We start from the raw sequence: 17498 nt of genomic DNA on the forward strand, positions 1-17498 counted from the left end.
CCTGTCGGCCCCAACCGAACCTCTCACTCATGGCAGATTTGAGTGACCTCGAACTATGCCTGATCTTGTACTTCTTGCTTCTGCTGCACGCGAACCCGAAGGCTGAGAAACTTTGGGAAAGCCATTCTCATCACCCCTTGCTGGAGCGCAAAGCGCGGCCTGCACCACTCAGCTGAGAACTGGACACGCGCTTTGGGAAGGGGTGGGAACCCGGTGCTGGTGGGGACGTGTGTGCCCATGCATGCGTGCTTGGCACACGTGTGCCCGTGCGTTTCTACTCATGCTTCTCTTTCTAAGACCAGGCTCAGGACTGGGCAGAGTACTGCCTTCGGGCACGTACCCAGAGCTCGGACTTTGCGCTTGGTGGTAGGGGGTTTCATGTGGAGAGATCTCAGAATTCCTTCTTACACAATTGGCAGGTGGAGCGCAACTCTTTCTGGAGCCTCAATCCGGGACCGGAACACAGCACGCCCTGCGAAGTCGCTGAGGGACCTGAACCTATAGCCGAGACCTTTGAATCTCCGTCAGCCCCAACTCCAACCAAGTTCCCGCAGCCTTGCGGCAGAAAGAGACCGCGGAAGGAGAGCCCCAAGGGGCGGGCGAAAGACAGCACAGAGGCGGCAGAGAGGGCGGAGGAGCGCCTCCCCTCGCTCCGCCCCGGCCAATCGCCGTGCGCTCCGAGCCTCGGCCCCGCCCCTCGCCACCTCCTGCGGCCCGCGGGCCCGCCCGGGCCGGTAATAATTAGGCTGCGGGCGGGGGATGCCGCGTCAGCGCCAGGCGCCGGCCAATCCCCGAGCTCTGCCCCGCGGTCGCGTCACAGGCCGAACAACCAAACAGAAAAGTTTAATAAACAGCGGACGGAGGGGCTGGCGGCGGCGGGGCCGGAGCGAGCAGGGGTTCGGTGGCCTCACCTGTGCCCCTTTCACCGGCGGCGACCGGCGGCGGCGGGCAGCGCGTCAGGCGGAGAGGGCCGCCGCCAGGTGAGGAGTCCGGCTCTTGGGGCCGGGGCGGCCCAGCGCCGCCCCTCCCCCTCCGCTCCCTTCCCCCACCCGGCTGAGGCGAGGCGAGGCGAGGCCCGCCCCCGGCCCCTCCCGGCGCCGCGAGCCGGAAGCGGAGGGCGGCCGGCCGCCCGGCAGGCGCAGCAGGTGGGAGGCCGGCTGCCTGTCGCCGGCTCGCCCGCCCGGGCCCAGCGTTTGCTGGGTGCCGAGGGGCGAAAGGGTCCCGGCCTGGCCCTTCCTACGCGCGCCGGGCGCCCGCGGCCCCGGGCCGGCTTCCCGCGGGGAGTGTCGCACCGGGGTCGGGACCCTCTTCTCCTCAGGCGCGGGGGACGCCGCGCTGGCCGCATTCTGAGCAGTTGGGAGATGGGGTTCGGAGGGGCCGCGAGCCCCGTTGGGCGCGTCCCTGTCACCAGAACGCATCCTCCGGGTCTGAGGTCCTTTTTGGACTGTTTTTCCACCTGCCGTGTTTCCACACACCGGCGAGGAGGGGACGCCCCCCCCCCGGACTGGACGGGGGCGGGTTCGGCGCCTGCCGCTGCTCCTGTTGGCGTGCTCGCGGTTTCGGGGCGTGCTTTCTCTCCTTTGAAACCGTACTTTCAAGTTTGCGTCTCCCTACGTGAACAAGTACAGAAGAATATTGTGTTTAAAATTATTTTAATTTTATTTTGAAATATTGTGCTAAGCCACACGGTTAAAACGCTGTGATAATTGATCTTCACAGCTAGAAAGTGGTTAACCAATGTGAAGAAGTTCAAGTTAAGGTCTCAGTGTTACGCACGACTTTTATTTAAAGTTGCCAGTAAAAACTGAGCAGTTTTTGATGCTCTGAGAAAGAGGATTAAATTCCTCTTTCACATCAAACTCGGAATTTGTTTTTTTTTATGTGAAATACTATAAACTTTTAAGGTTAGTTATGTAATAATTATGTTACCAATTTTAGGACCTGGCCGAATTACTCTTACTCCAGGGCTTCAGTGGAAAATGTTCTCTTTCTGCAAAATGCGCACATTTAAATTTCCCAAACAAGTTGTCTTTTATCTTTTTTTTGAACGTTTTAAAATACATGTAAGGGAGGCAGAACTCGCCCAGGTACAGGAGGAAAATTTAGGGGTTGGTGGGTTATTTATTATCTTGATTCTAGCGATGATCTGTGTATGTGTCAAAACTGATCACATTTTACACTTTAAGTATGTGCAGTTTATTGTATGTCAGTTATAGCTCAATAAAACCGTTTTTTAAAAAGCAAAAAAAGTATTCAAAAGATGTATTTAATACCACAAAAGAATACATAACACCATATAGTATAAAGAGAGAAAACGTGATGAAAATCCTTGACTCCTCCCCTCAAACAAGAACTGGCGCACTTCCAAAACTTACCTCTGTCCTGTGCTCCTGCCTCTCCTGACCGAGGGAATCATTCCTGTCTAGTCGATTTTGTGTTTATCATTCCCTGGCCTTTAAACTAGTTTCATCACATATATTTGTATGTTCAAACAATGTGTTTAGGTTTCTTTGGAGCTTTATGAGGATGGTGTGACACTTCATTGCTGTATAATTCTGTTAATATTCCATAACTCATGGGCATTTAGATTATTTTTTTTATTTTGTTTTGCTATCACCAACTGTGCTCCATGAACATTTGTTTCCTGGCTCTTGGTGTCCAAATGCAAGAGTGTCTCTTGAGTAAACAATGTAGGAGGCGTTAGAAAGTTTTAGGTAATCAGGAGTAAAATAGATTGAAATACTAGAAACAAGAGGAATGAAAAACTTTAGGATTCTCTTTTATGTTTTAATGGAAGATTCATAACCATAGTGATTGATTCATAGTTTTTGAACATTTGTGTGAGAAACCAAGAATCCCGTTAATCTGTATATAGTGAGTCTTTTCCATTGAAATCACATTGTAAGAAGTCAGGCAGTATTTGCTATCTAGTGTTTCAATGCAATGTAAATATAGTAGGAAAAAGCACTTGATTGTATGTAAAATAAATCACTCTGTGTATCCATCCCTCCTCCTTTTGTATAATCTTTGCCAAGTTACTTAAAACTTCTCTTGTGCCTTAACATACTCATGTAAAAGGAACGTGTCCTGAGTTTATCCTTCCAGTCTTGCAGACTTCAATTAAGGGAAGCACCTATCAAATGGCAGAAACTTGAAGGAAAAGGATTAGGATCAAGGTGTTTTTCTGTGGAATTACATTGAGTGTGTCCTTTGGAACATTCTGCAGAAAGATGTGTGTTGTGTATTTATCAAGATATGTTAACGACACATTTAAGTCCTTTTTACTTCCTTAGCCTCAGATTTGGGAGTGCCCCAAGGTGTGCTTCTCGAGCCATCTGTTTTATCATGCTAATAGCAATGCAGTGACAAATAAGGGAGCAGTATTAACTTCCTGAAAATGGTGTGTGTGCGTGGGCGTGCATGCACGTGTGTGTGTGTGTGTGTGTGTAAGTAATACGAGTTTAGAACTTTGAATAACCTGTTTTTGTTTAGAGACATGGGAGTAGAGATGGGTTGATTGGTTTTTTAACAGGGTATGTAGCTTGCAGACACACATCACAATGCTTTGTTTCGGTAGGGCTGTTTTATCTTGCTTAGAAAAACCTCATTTTTGTATTTGATTTTAAGGGCACTGTGTTTTGGGGTTTTTTCTCCCAAACTTTCAGAAGAAATAGAAAGTTACAAAGAAAAAATAACCATTGTTAACATTTTGGCAGGTGTACCCCTCAGTCCTTCTGTTTGTGTATATTCTTCATATCCTAAACAATTAAAAGTTGAATTCTGAGCAATATTATGCAGCCTCTACCTTCAAAACCTATTCCAAATATGATCCATCTCAACATCTTTCTTGTGCATAAGATGGTAATAGTAGTCATCTAACTGCCATCCCTGCATCAACTTTCACTCCCTTGTGGTCTATTCATTGTTCCTGTGGAGAACAGTCATTTAAGCGTGTAAATTATATTACTTTACTCTCAGGCTCACAACCTTCTAATGATTTTTCTTTTTCTTTTTTGAGGAAGATTAGCCCTGAGCTAACATCCACGCCTGTCTTCCTCTACTTTATATGTGGGACACCTGCCACAGCATGGCTTGCCAAGTGGTGCCATGTCCGCACTCCAGATCCGAACTGGCGAACCTTGGGCCGCCGAAGCGGAACGTTCCTACCTAACTGCTGCATCACCAGGCTGGCCCCTCTAATGACTTTTCAATACACAAAATAAAATTTCAACTTTTTACTATGATACTTATACCCTAGACCAGCAGTGTCCATTGGAAATATAACGGGAACCACAAATAAGAGCCCCATAAGTAATTTAAAATTTTTTATGATAGCCACATTTACAAAAAAAAGAGAGAAACAGGTGAAATACATTTTATTTAGCCCAAAATATCATGATTTCAACAAATAATCAGTATAAAAATTACTAACGGGATATTTTACTTTCCTTTTTTGACTCCGATGTGTGTTTCCACTTAAAACAGATCTCAGACTAGCCTTGTTTCGAGTGCTCAGTAGCCACACATGACTTGTGGCTACCGATTGGATGGTACTGGTCTAGACTATCTGGCTCTGCCAGCTTCATGGACGAATCTCCTACCACTTTCTCCCTGACTCATACACCTCCAGCTATACTGGCCTTTTTGGGGTTCTTGCGCAACCCACGCTGATTCTCTTAAAATTGTCATTCCTCCTGCCTGCAACATTCAATCATATTTCTGCTCAAATATCACTCCTTCAGAGATGCCTTCACAGGCCACCTTCCCTGATTACCATATTATCCTGCTTCATTTCTTTACAGAACCTATCATGTCATAAGATTTTTTTGGTTATTGTCTCTATCCCCTTCTTGAATGTAAACTACTGGAGGGCAAGGATTTCCTCATGTTTACCATTAGATCCTCATATATTAAAAATATGATTTTTAGGGCTGGCCTGGTGGCACAGCAGTTAAATGTGTACGTTCTGATTCGGTGGTCCGGGGTTCACCGGTTCAGATCCCGGGTGCGGACGTGGCACCGCTTGGCAAAAGCCATGCTGTGGTAGGCGTTGCACATATAAAGTAGAGGAAGATGTGCACGGATGTTAGCTCAGGGCCAGTCTTCCTCAGCAAAAAGAGGAGGATTGGCAGCAGATGTTGGCTCAGGGCTAATCTTCCTCAAAAAAAAAAAGATTTTTAAAGGGCACATACCATTTCATCATACAAAAGTACTATAACTTAACCAGTCACCTATTGTGTGTAACTTTATTCTTTTTTCACTATTAGAGTGTGGTGAAGATCATCTTAAGAGCTAAATCTTTCTATGTCTTTCTCATTTCTTTAGGATTAAGTCTGTCTTATAACTGCTGAGTCAAAGCATATGAACATTTTTTTGTCTTTTGATAAATATTTCCAAATCTTGTCTTAAAAGTTTGACTAACATAATATAAAGTTGACCAAACCAGTATAAAGTTTGACTAAAAATAGGAGAGAATATCCATTTCTTCCATATCCTTACCAACACTGAGTATTTTCTTTCCTGCCTTCCTTCCCTTTTCATAAGATTTATTATATAATTCTTTAATTAATTATGATGATGAACAGAGATATGGGTATTGGGATCTTTTAGTTTGTCTTTTACTCATTTTGGGTAGTATTTTTTATTTGTGATACCCTTTTTAGCCTTTTATATATTTAGGATAGCAACCCTTTGCCACATACTACAAATATCTTTCCTGGCTTTCCATTTGCCTTTTATTTGCTTACAGTTGTTTTTTTAAAACATGAAAGAGTTTTAACCTTTCAAGAAATTTAGGCTAATACTTTCTTTTTATGGCTTCTACCGTATTTTCATATTTAATGGGTTTTCCCACCCAGATAAGTTCTTCTAGTTCTTTTATGGTTTAATTTTTCACATATGTCTCTTTCTGTTCATCTGGGATTTATTTTGACTGAAGTGAAATAACTTCTCTTATTTTTCCTTAATAGTTAATCAGTTATTTCAGCCCCATTAAAAAAAATCTTTTTCTTGTTGCCTTGAAATAAAGCTACCTTTACCATATACTAAATCCATACGTACTTGCTTCTTTCTAGCTTTTGTTCAATACCATTGATTTGATACCAGTGCACATTGTTTTAGTAACTGGGAGTAATGATGTATTTTCATTTTGTTATTGTGAGTCTCCCCCTCCCTTTTTCCCCCCCAAATTTTTGGTTCTTGCTTTGTTAGTCCTTAAGTTTTTTAATTGATTCCTTAGAGTCTTCAGGTTGTTTTTGGTTTTGAATTTTTAAATTAAAAAAATGATAGTGTTATTTCTACACTTAATATTTTGTGTGTAATAAAAAAATTAATGCCATTAAGTTTTCTTTTGAGTATAGTTTTATCTGTGTTCTTTAAGTTTTAACGTGTAATATTTTTGTTATATATATGTATTTAAAAAATCCCCACAGTTGCAGTTTTTGTTCTTTCCACTGTTGCTCCATGCCAGACACTCTGCTAAGTTGAAGATACAGTGATGAACGACACAGGGTCCTTGCCTTCATGGAGTTTACAGTCTGTTGGGAAAGCTAGGCTATTAACAAACCAATGAATAAAGAATTTTCAGGTTTTGGACAAGTACTAGGAAGGAAAGAAATATGATGTGCTAATAGAGATTGGAAGTAAATTGGATGTTCTGAGGATGTGACGTTTAAGCTTAGTGGTGGCAGTGAGTTTTGTTTAGGGAGTTACTTTAGCTTCCACACTCTGTCAGTACATTTTAAAAAATGTTGAAACACTGAATTTCTCTTGTAAACTTTTTTGTGAAAATTGCCTTGGAAACAATTTCAAGGCCCTCCTCCATCTTCAAACCAGATTTCTGCCCCAAATCTTGTCCTGCATGGAAGATTGGAATTGTGGTTCTGAGTTCTGAGATCAAGAAAGAGCAGGGGGAAGTTTCCCATGTGAAGGGAGCTGCTAGCACAAAGGGGACTCAAAGTGCTTGGCTTGATTTAGGATTTGACAGGAGATTGGAATGACTGGAGTTTAAGGAGTGAGGAGAGTGAAACAAACGAAGTTATTGCAAGACTTATCTGGGAAATTTTTATTATTTCCAAGTGGTAGGGCTGCTTTGACTTCTCTTCCCTCTTCCTGTCCTGTTTAGATTCTGTAATCCAAATCAGTCTTCTACAAGTAATTTAGATTATTTTGCACCTTGGTACTTTCCTCCTTTATTTCTATTGCATTTTCAGTTTTTCCTGCTCGAGAACTTTGCATATGCTGTCCACTTTTGCTTAATTGTGATTTCCTTGAAGAATCCTTCCTTGATGCTGACCAAAGTTAAGTCATTCTATTGGCTACATTTAATCATTTCATATTTGTAAACACTTGTAACAACTGTGGTTCATTAAGTATATGTGATTTGTTTTAGTGTCTATTTCTTCCTCTACAGCTGTGCTTTCCATTCTGGTAGGTACCAACCACTTGTGGTTATTTAAAATTAAATAATATTAAAAATTCAATTTCTCAGTCTTTCTAGTCAGATTTCAGGTGCTCGGTAGCCGCATGTAGCTAGCGGCTATTGTATTGGACAGCAGAGATACAGAGTCTTTTGCAATGATGGGAAGTTTTTCTTGATTTCTAAATAATCATGTGGCTAATAGCTATGATATTTTATTAAATTTAAGTAGCCACATCTGACTGTTGAAAATGGCAAGTTTGAATTGAGATGTGCTGTAAGTATGAAACATGAACTTGATTTCTAGTACAAAAAATTTTTAAAATATTGGTTACATATTTAAATAATGCTATTTGACATGTTTTCTGTTAAATATATTATTACAAGTTAACTTTATTTTAATGTGGCTACTAGGAAATTGGAAATTGCATGTGGCTCCCCATTATATTCCTGTTGAACAGCGTTAGTCTGACTCTAGACCATAAGTTTCTACAGAGGTAGGGACAGTTCCCCATGGCATCTGCAGCAGCTAGTAGTTGTTCACAAGGTTTGATGAAGGAATAAACTTTTATGTTAACTTTGAAAGTTATTGTATAATCGTTAGAGAATGTTACCTATTCAACTTTTGCTTTTCAAAATTGTTTTGTTTGTGACAGTCATTTGTAAAAATCTATGACTGTTGAGAAAAGCTTTTCTTTTGATAGTGATATAAAAAATTAATCTTATTAAATAATTAGCATGGATCATTTGTGTTCTTATCTTCCTTTTATTTTTTTCTGGCTTAGTCTGCTAAGGAGAGAGGGAACTTAAAGTCTACTAATCAGTTTTCTGTCATTTTTCTATGTCTGGCAGTTTACTTAGATGATCTGTGGTATGTTTTGGCAGATGAAAATTTATGACTATTAAATCTTAATCGTTGAGGATTATGAATGCTTTTTCCTTTACTTATACTTTGATCTTGATATTGTGATTCCTGTTCCTTTTTTTTCTTCTTCTCCCGAAAGCCCCCCAGTACATAGTTGTAGGGCTTCAGCATGGCTTGGTGAGCCATGCCATGTCTGCGCCCAGGATCTGAACCTGCAAAACCCTGGGCTGCCAAAGTGGAGTGTGCAAACTTAACCACTCAGCCACTGCCCCCGGGCGTGCTGCCCCCCCTTCCTTTTTAATTTACATTTATTAGACCTTGTTTATCCCTTTAGACTTAAAGCAATTTACTGTCTTACAGAAAGATGTCTCTTTTCTCAGCTTGGTTTATACTTTCTGATCTGCTTCCTTCCTTAATGTTTCCTTTGTGTTTAGTATTTTGCTGAATGGGCCATTACTACCCTCCCCCTACCCCCTATACTCACGTTGTATTTTTTTCCCCTAATGGTTTAAAAGATACACATCAGAAGTTGCAAACTCAAATACATAACTCACTTTTGTAGGCGATGTGTATTTGTCAGGGAAATATTTTTTTTAATTATTTTTTTTCTCCGTTAGGTGGTGATTTTCTGACTTGATCCTTAGTGACCCCAGTCATGTTTTGCTAGTGTCAGGGTGGTTCTTTCATCAGCTGCAGCATAAACCCAGGGCTGTAGTGCCCAGGGCTAATGCGAAGGATAAACTTCTGTTGTAGGAAGACTAGTTTGAGCTATTCTCAGTCCTTTAAAATTATAAGGAAGTTTTCACCCTGCTCTGTACGTACCAAAAGTTATTTCTAATAGTGTAAGTATTCTTATTATATAAGGTCTTTTTAATCAAAACTGAAGTGAGACCAAGTTGTTGTTTAGTGGCTTATTCTCTTCTGAATTGTTTTCACTTCATAGTTTGAGAAAACCTCTGAGCTCTGTCAAAGAATGTACAACACATCCTTTGAATACTTGATGTTCAAAAAGTGATATTGTCACATGCAATCAGGGAGCTTGGAGCCTTTGCAGACTCCTTGTTCCTGTGAAGCAATATTGTTTTCAAATAATCTCGGTTGTGGTATTGCTTTCCTTTTATTTATTTTTGCTGTTTTCTTCTGCAACTGATTTAGAAGTGGGATAAAATACCCTTAATTTGAACCTGTGAGCCACATAAAATGATATTTATCACCTTGAAGTTCTTTGAGGTAGGTTCTGGAGATCTTGGAACAATCTGTAATAGCTGAGTCCATATCTCTGTTTTCTTTTAGTTATAAGTTGAGAGTGGTCTTGGTATTAGTGTATGTAATATGTGTCTGTTTTATACAAATAATTAATTTTGAAGTGAAAAATTGATGTGAGAGCAAAGGTTTATTTGGTTCTCATAGCTACTGATTTTATGTTTGCCAAATTTTAAGATGAGAATGTTTACCATTTCTTTTTCCATAACCCTGTTAGGGAAAATTTGGCCATCTAAAGCCTGTTTTTTCGAGTTTTAGGCTGTAATGAAAATTATGTATTCTTTCTCTTCTTTGCTCCTACTCCTCTTTTTTTGCAAGTGTGTCTACATAGTGGGAGAAAACCTGAACTTGACTCGGGAAGTACTGGGCGTTCAAAGCAGTGAATCCTTGCAAAGGATCTTGGGACTAGACTGTGAATTGGCTCTTTCAGTTTGTCCACTTAAAAGGCATAATAGATTATGCAGCTGTTTGGACTTCTGCAGGGTGTTACTCCATATTCATGTCTAGTTCCAATTATGTGAATTTTCAGTTTCTTACAAAGACTTCTCTTTGTATTCAAAACAAGTTTTTGGCTTTGTGTTGTTGTAATACATGAATTTCCTTTGAGGAAAAATGCTTGCAAGATTTTGAACTTCGAAAACTGTAAATTTAAATTTAAAACTCTTTATATAAACTTGTTGAAAATATATTTTAAGACGAAGCCACGCTAATTTTCTTTAATTTTTAATTTATTTTTATGAATCAGTCAAAATTTTTGGTAGAGGTGAAAATTACTGAACAAGTTAATGCTATTCAATCAGATAATAATTAATGTCATAGTAATATTTGATGGGCCAAGCTACTAAAACATAAGCGGTTCTAATTAAGCATGTAGCAAAATATAGGAAACTTAATAATGTATACAGTTGGTTTAGAAATCCAAGTGCCTATATGGTATTTCTTTAGAATCTCTGTAGTAAAAATAACATATAATGTAATTTAGCATTTTAAGAGGAGTATACACCTACACCTTGGGGTGCCCATGCCACCTTAATACTGTGAAGTAGGGTGAAAAATAGTGTCTACCCTTCTTTTGAAAAACAACAATAATTTAAAAATAAAATAAAACTTAAACCATTCTAAACTTTATATCTGGAGATACCGTCTTCAGAACAAGTTGCCTTTTTGTGTTATAGATGACCATTTGCAATGGATAAGCATTAACCTTGGCAAAACACAACATCAAACCTATAAATGAGGGGGTATAGAAATAATTTCTGCCTCGTTTTTTTCTTCATTTTTAAGTAGAAAAATCAATCTTAAATGTCATTGAAAATTTTACTCTGTTCTTGTGATACTGAGAGCGTGTTATCAGTGAATTTGATAGCTTAGAAATGAATTTTCTGCGTTTATACTAAAATTTTCTGTATTTTAGTGCTATTTTCACTTAAGTATGGTCTTTAAGTCTTAGAGAAAATATTGTTTTGTTCCTTTTAGCAAAATTTTGCAATGGCTTTTCTGTTGCTGTTTTAAAATTTTCAGGCAAACCATGAACTCTATTGAAAAAGGAGTCTTTATAAAGCATAGCTTCACTTTCAGAGCTCTGTAAAAATATTAAATGACTTAGGTTAAAAGCCTTGTATTTTAAACTGTTGGTCACTGAACTGCAAATTAAAGCTTCTGTGAGATTTTCAGTGGTGTTAGTTTCTTTCTTTGCTACCTAGATAAAAGAGTAAGCAAATAGTATATGATGGGAAAACTGACACATTACCTACTGTTTCTTTAAGAAACCAGCTTATCCAGGGGGAGTTTAGTGTGTTTAACCTAACCTGCTAGCAAGGAAAAGTTCTTTAAAATAATGGATATTAGCTGTATCCAATCACAATTATCAATTTCACTAACTGGGAGGAGATTTTACTGTTGAGCCACTAGAATTGGAGAAGGAGGAGCTTGGTATTCAGGTTTGGTTGCTTGGGAGTACAGCTCCAAGTGAAGTTAATCTGAGGTGAAGCAAACAGAAAATTGTGGAGGTTTTGTTGGTAGGATTTTTGTTCTAATCTTTTAATGATTCTTTATTTTACACTTTTGCTCCTTTATGCTTCTGTGTATGCCAGATTTTGTCATTGTTGCTATTTTCTGATGCAAACTGAACATTAAAATTAAGCAGAGAAGCAGAACAAAAGGGCTGTTTGGACAGGAAATAGGTGTTCAGAGAATCAAACTTGACTTTCTTTTATCATTATTTTTAGACCAGAATTTCAGTGTCATTAAAACATGTTTGAATCAAAATCATCTCCAGTAACAGGCTTTTCTTTTGGATTGGACATTTGAGCAGTCATTTGTCAGTTTTTATAAATGACATCTTGAGAAGATCTATTTGATATGTCATTTTCCTTAAACTTACGATGTTACTAAGTTGCTAAAAGATAGATAAATGTGGTGGGCTTAAATTTATCCTTTTTAAAGACTTGAAATGCCAGCTGTTTAATTTTCTTTTTTACTCCCATCACACCCCCTTTTTCACTTAACTGTATTTTAAATTTAGCAATATATTGGCATTTTTAATATGCTCATAATTTTAGGTTTGTTTTTCAAAAGATCATTGATTCATTTTATATAAAGCAAGGTAAAAACTGCTTTCTTCATTCAAACTTCTTTTCTTTCAAAGGTGGAGATAAGTAACACCCTTTTGAAACAGGAAATAAGAATGGATTTATATTTTTAAGAGCTATAAGTAGGCTACCAAAACTTAAAAAAAAATCTGAATCTGTCAGCGTTTCTACTTATGAAATAATTGTAGTATGTTTCTGTACCAGAAGTTTTCTTTAGAGACTGTTTTCTTTATACTGTTGCTCTTAGATTTTATAGAAATTAAGGTATAAAAGTTTATTTGAATAATCAACCCAAATGCCAGCTAAGCATTTCAGCTAGTATATTTGCATTTGCTGTGCTACTTCTTCCAGATCATGCAAAAGTTCTTGAATTAATGCTATTCTGCTTTATCTATTGCTTAAACAATACTATAATAATAATAATAAAGTCAAGAAAAGTCACGCATATACCTACAAGAAGATCGTTGTGTTGTGGTCTTAACATTTTTTCCTCTTCATTTCTATACCTTACCATATTCTTGTGTTTTTCCCATAATAGTAAACAAGTGCATTTTTTTTCACTAAACTATACCATCTGTTGTTAAAATTATTTTAATTTCCATTGCTATATAATTGTCCTAGGTTAGTGGGACCTTGATTTGCTTAGTCTTTTGCCTGTTTTACAATTAGATTGTTTCTAATTTTTCATCATTTTCAATGATATTGTATTGAACAGACCTGTGTGTGTAAATTTTAAAATATTTCCCTCTTTTTGTTTTTAAAGATTTATTTCTTTTGGAAAAATCCCGTGGACTGGGTTTATCTCAATCAAAGGATATGAACGCTTCAGTGGCAAAATTACTTTTCAAAAAGGTTATACCAATTTATATTGCTACCAGCAGGACGTGCTTCAAAATTTCTCTAATGGGTAGTCCCTGAAATGTTCTATTAAAGTGTAGCTCTGAAGCTCTCTAACTTATTGATTAGTTTTTGCCTAAACTAATAGTCTATCTTAAATTCCATTTTTCAAGATGTAGATGGATCTAAATCCATTTTCTGATCATTAAAAAAGCTGAAGGGAATTGGGAAAATATTTACCCACTTAAGTGAGCAATTAGATCTTTGTTGAGTATTTTACTTGTTATATGTATTGCTATCAGTAAGTACAGGGCTTAAGATTTTGCATTGGCATTGTTCAGGCCAGCTTTCCTCGGTGCATGTTGCTTCTGGTAAGCACATATCAGAAGAAGTATTTTCTCCCAAGAAAATATATCAGAAACATTTTCAGAGAGGGGGCTGGAGTAGTGTCGGTTAACAATACTTGTCTCTGAACAGGTATGAATAGTCTTTGTCACTATATGTGCATTTCTGATTTTTTTTATACAATATAGAAACAGAATTAGTATGTATAGATCTAGGTTTTAAAATGGTATAGCAGCGCTGTTCCAGTATTTCATAGGTTTTCAGTTAAAGGTCAGAAGATGACTGTACACACATGTAATGGTACTAGCCCTGTGTTGTTTCTGTTTGTCTTGGAGAGCATTCCTTGTTTGGCAATAACTGGTGATTATGTATACTTTTACCAGCTAGTCTGTTAAATGGAATAGGCTGTAACTGTTCAGGTTATGAACTTGGTAACTAGTATTGCAGAATAAACTTAAATTGTTTTAAAGCAAAATTCAAGATAATTAAAAATATTAGTTTAAATTTAAACAGGTAAGTGATGGGTAGGCTCTAACTCATTGATGCACCCGTTAGTTGAGCTGTATAATCTCGAATTAAATAGTCTAGTTCATTTTGCATTTTAAATAATTGAACTTATTTTCTGTAAATTTTTATTTCAATTTACTGATAACTTAATATCTAACTTTCAGAGCTAATGTTGGCATGTTGGCCATTGTGTTTGTTTCATGGGAAAGGTTTGTGTGTGTGTATTTTGTTTGTCGTGGCTAAAGAGTTTGATTTTTCCAGATACTTTGATATTCTTAACATTTAGAAGAGAAAAACTTAGAGCTCCTCACTTTTAATTAGTGAAATAATTCTTATGAAATACATTTTATATGCATTTATATTTGCTAGATGTGTCAGAATTTATACAAATACCTTTCTTCATGAATAGAACAGTTGTTTTGAGTTTCACTTGAGTATTTAAGATTTGAGTTGGTGCTTAAATATTTATATCATGAATATTTCTATGTTTTGAATTTAAGAAGATGTATTTAATTTTCTTAGCAGATTAATCTTTATTGCTACCAGGTAAAGGTGAAGATAATTTTAAATATAACACTTTTGGTGAAAGTCATTTCAAGTTTGGCTGTAGATTACATTTTAATGGATACCCAAAGTAAAGGTTTACCTACTTTTCTAGTACTCTGGGAACGCTAGAATTTTGGGAAACAGTAACCTTTAGTCATTTCTCTCTGTATCTCCGCTGTACTGGTCTCTGGTTGGCAAAACTGGGAAGTATCCTTTTAGTACATTGGTTTCACTTGGAGTGTAGAAACCTGTTTTCTAGAGGGAGAAGAAAACTCTTGAAAGGACCTAATACTGAGGCAAGATACAAATAGTGATAGCTCTATTTTAATCTTTTGGAATGGAGAAAAAAGTAATCTAGAGGGGCTATTAAATGTGCATTCAAAATCTCTATTGTTAGTCTCCATTCAAGGGGAATGCAGTGGGGGTTTTTTTTGTTCTAATAACATAAAGAAAAATTTTAATGGGCAGTAAGTCGGTGAAACTTTAAAGAACCTAGAATCAGTGGCTTAGTATTTATAACGTCTCTTTATTCTGTATAATAGGAGGACTTTACAGTTTTGTAATGTTTCTCCTCTATGGCATTTTTATGAAAGTAGGTAAATGTTTTAGGAGTTAATTTCTTTCTTGGTAACATAGGAAGTGCTTATTTACTGATGTGTCTATGAACCTGTTCGAGTGAATCTGATTTTCTGTGTGTGGATGTCATTAGGAAAATGAACTCGAAACATTTTTGTGGTTAGTAATGTTTTTATTTTTTGCTGAGGAAGACTGGCCCTGAGCCAACATCCTTGCCCATCTTCCTCTACTTTATGTGTGGGACGCTTACCGCAGCCTGGCTTACCAAGTGGTGCCATGTCCGAACTCAGGATCCGAACCGGCGAACCCCGGGGCTGCCAAAGTGAAACGTGCGCACTTAACTGCTGTGCCACCGGGCCGGCCCCAGTAATGTTTTGGTGGAAGGGAGCAGATCCATCTCTCTCTTTATATCTTTTTTTTTCCTCCCCAGTATGAGCACCCTGGGTAGTTCCCCCGCCCCTTTCCTCCCCCCTCGTGAATTTTTGTGAGTACTTACTTGATTTCTCAACAAAATTTAGCACTTTCCTTCTTGAAACTCTTCTCATGAGTTTAATGATCCTATGTGGGCTTCCTCCTACTTGTGATCTCTGTCCTTTGCAAATATTTTCTTTTTACAGCCGTTAATTATTGGAATTTTGTTGGATTCTGACCTTAACACTCTTCTCACTCTATACTTCTTGTGTAGTCTGCAATCCCATATCTTCAGTTAACATCTGATATACATTAGTGTTTCTAAGATGCCTATCTTAAATCCAGATCTCTTGTTTGCACTTGAGACCCATATTCATCCAGCTCACAAATGTTTCTTTCATACCTCTGTTAAACTTAACAAAGCTAAACTTAACTGCTTATTTTGTCCTCTCAACCAGTATCCCTCAAATCCTTTTTTCCCTCCTGTCGCAGTAGTGGGTGGTACTACAATCCTAACCAGAACCGGGTGTCATTCTGATTCTTATTCTCCTTCACCTTCAGTTAGTCACAACTTCCTGTCAATTTTAAATCTGTAATATCTCAGGAATCCATCCATTTTTTTCCCTCACCATCTTAACACAGACCTCACTGTGGTTTATCATTTAGATTACTAAAACAGCCTCCTAACTGATCTTCTCTTCCAGTTTTAGCTCTGTAATACTTTCTTCACTATGCAGTCATGTGCGTCTTTCTCTGTTTACAATTCTTGAGTAATTCCTTGTTGCCCTTTGAACTTTCTTAACTACGGAGGATGAATAATAATTCTAGCTAATTCTGTGCTAAAAATTGTCCAAGGTAGCCCCCAAACAACTTTAAGAAGTAAGTGTTGTTAACCCTCATTTAAATAAGTGAGACAATTTGGAAAGGCTACCTAATTTGTCCAAGGTTGCCTTAGCTGGTAAATGACTAGCAAAATTTGAACTGAAGTTTGCCAGACCAAGTCCTGTCTCTTAACCACTGACTATGTGCCTTCCTAAGCTGGCCTCTGCTTACTTAACTCCATCCTTTTTTTCCCCACACCACTTCATTTCATCCTCTAACCATTTGCAGTTCCTCTTTCTAGGGCATGCTCAAAACTTGTTGCCTAAGTCTGAAAGTGCTTTAAGGAAAACATTTTTTAAAAAGCATTTCAGACAATTTTTTGGAACACTGCAAAAAAGATATGATGTTTAGCATCCCCAGAATATAAGACAATAAAAGAATGAAACATAGGAAAAATAAAGGTAGTTTAAAATATGTGATTAGTTTTGAATTCAGAGCTGTTGAATTCCTCACATTTAATGAAAGCTTGAACCAAGCTCTGTAAGAGAAAGATTAGGCAAAGTGTGAAAGCACTTTATCTGAGCTGTTTGAAATGCAGATGACCTCCTTAAGTAGCTATTTGCCTGGACCTTGTGTTCATTTTTGCATCCAGGTGTATAAAACATCTACCTGTGAACATAAGTCAAATAAGCTACTGAGTAACTTACAGGTAGAGAAATGGGCTACGTATATTCTTTTGCATCAAATATTATGTCATAAAATTTTAAAAACTACTGCAGCTAATCTCACTAAAAAGATTGAGGTAAACTGAAAAACAGTTCATTTGGAACCATTTTCATTTCTTTTCTATCTCTCTCTACTATCCCCCTCCAATTTTTTTTTTTTTTTTTTTTTAAGATCGGCACCTGAGCTAACACTGTTGCCGATCTTCTTTTCTTTTTTCTTCTTCTCCCTAAAGCCCCTCAGTACATAGTTGTATATTCTATTGTAGGTCCTTCTAGTTCTGCTATGTGGGATGCCAGCCACCTCAGCATGGCTTGATGAGCGGTGCTAGGTCTGCACCCAGGGTCTGAACCAGCGAAACCCTGGGCGGAGTGCAAGAACTTAACCACTTGACCACAGGGCCAGCCCCCCCAAACCCCTCCCCCCACGTATTTTTAAGGCAAAAGGACCTTCATTTGACCAAAAAAAGGGAAGCTTTTTCATCTATAGCTTTGAAAACAACTTGGTGTTAAAAAGATCAAATGGATAGAACTTTTGAAAATTTAGGTAAATATTCGTTTCTTTAAAAGGGTTGAAGTCTTAACTATAGTTGAGA

The 17498-nt window shown here is 38.1% G+C and overlaps 1 protein-coding gene across 5 annotated transcripts in view; it reads left to right on the top strand.

The window, feature by feature from the left end:
• Nucleotides 1–821: 821 nt before the first annotated feature.
• ZFAND6 (zinc finger AN1-type containing 6) overlaps nt 822–17498 on the top strand; it is a 78204-nt gene continuing 61527 nt past the window's right edge. For 2 of the 5 annotated variants that reach the window (XM_046653301.1, XM_046653302.1), the window contains exon 1: nt 823–980. The gene's annotated coding sequence lies outside the window, so the exon portion shown is untranslated. Of the gene's footprint in view, nt 981–17498 lie in introns of all 5 variants that reach the window. The other 3 variants (XM_046653303.1, XM_046653304.1, XM_046653300.1) reach the window with 3 other exon arrangements.

Source organism: Equus quagga, chromosome 2 (assembly GCF_021613505.1).
Source record: "Equus quagga isolate Etosha38 chromosome 2, UCLA_HA_Equagga_1.0, whole genome shotgun sequence".
Taxonomy (NCBI): Eukaryota; Metazoa; Chordata; class Mammalia; order Perissodactyla; family Equidae; genus Equus; species Equus quagga.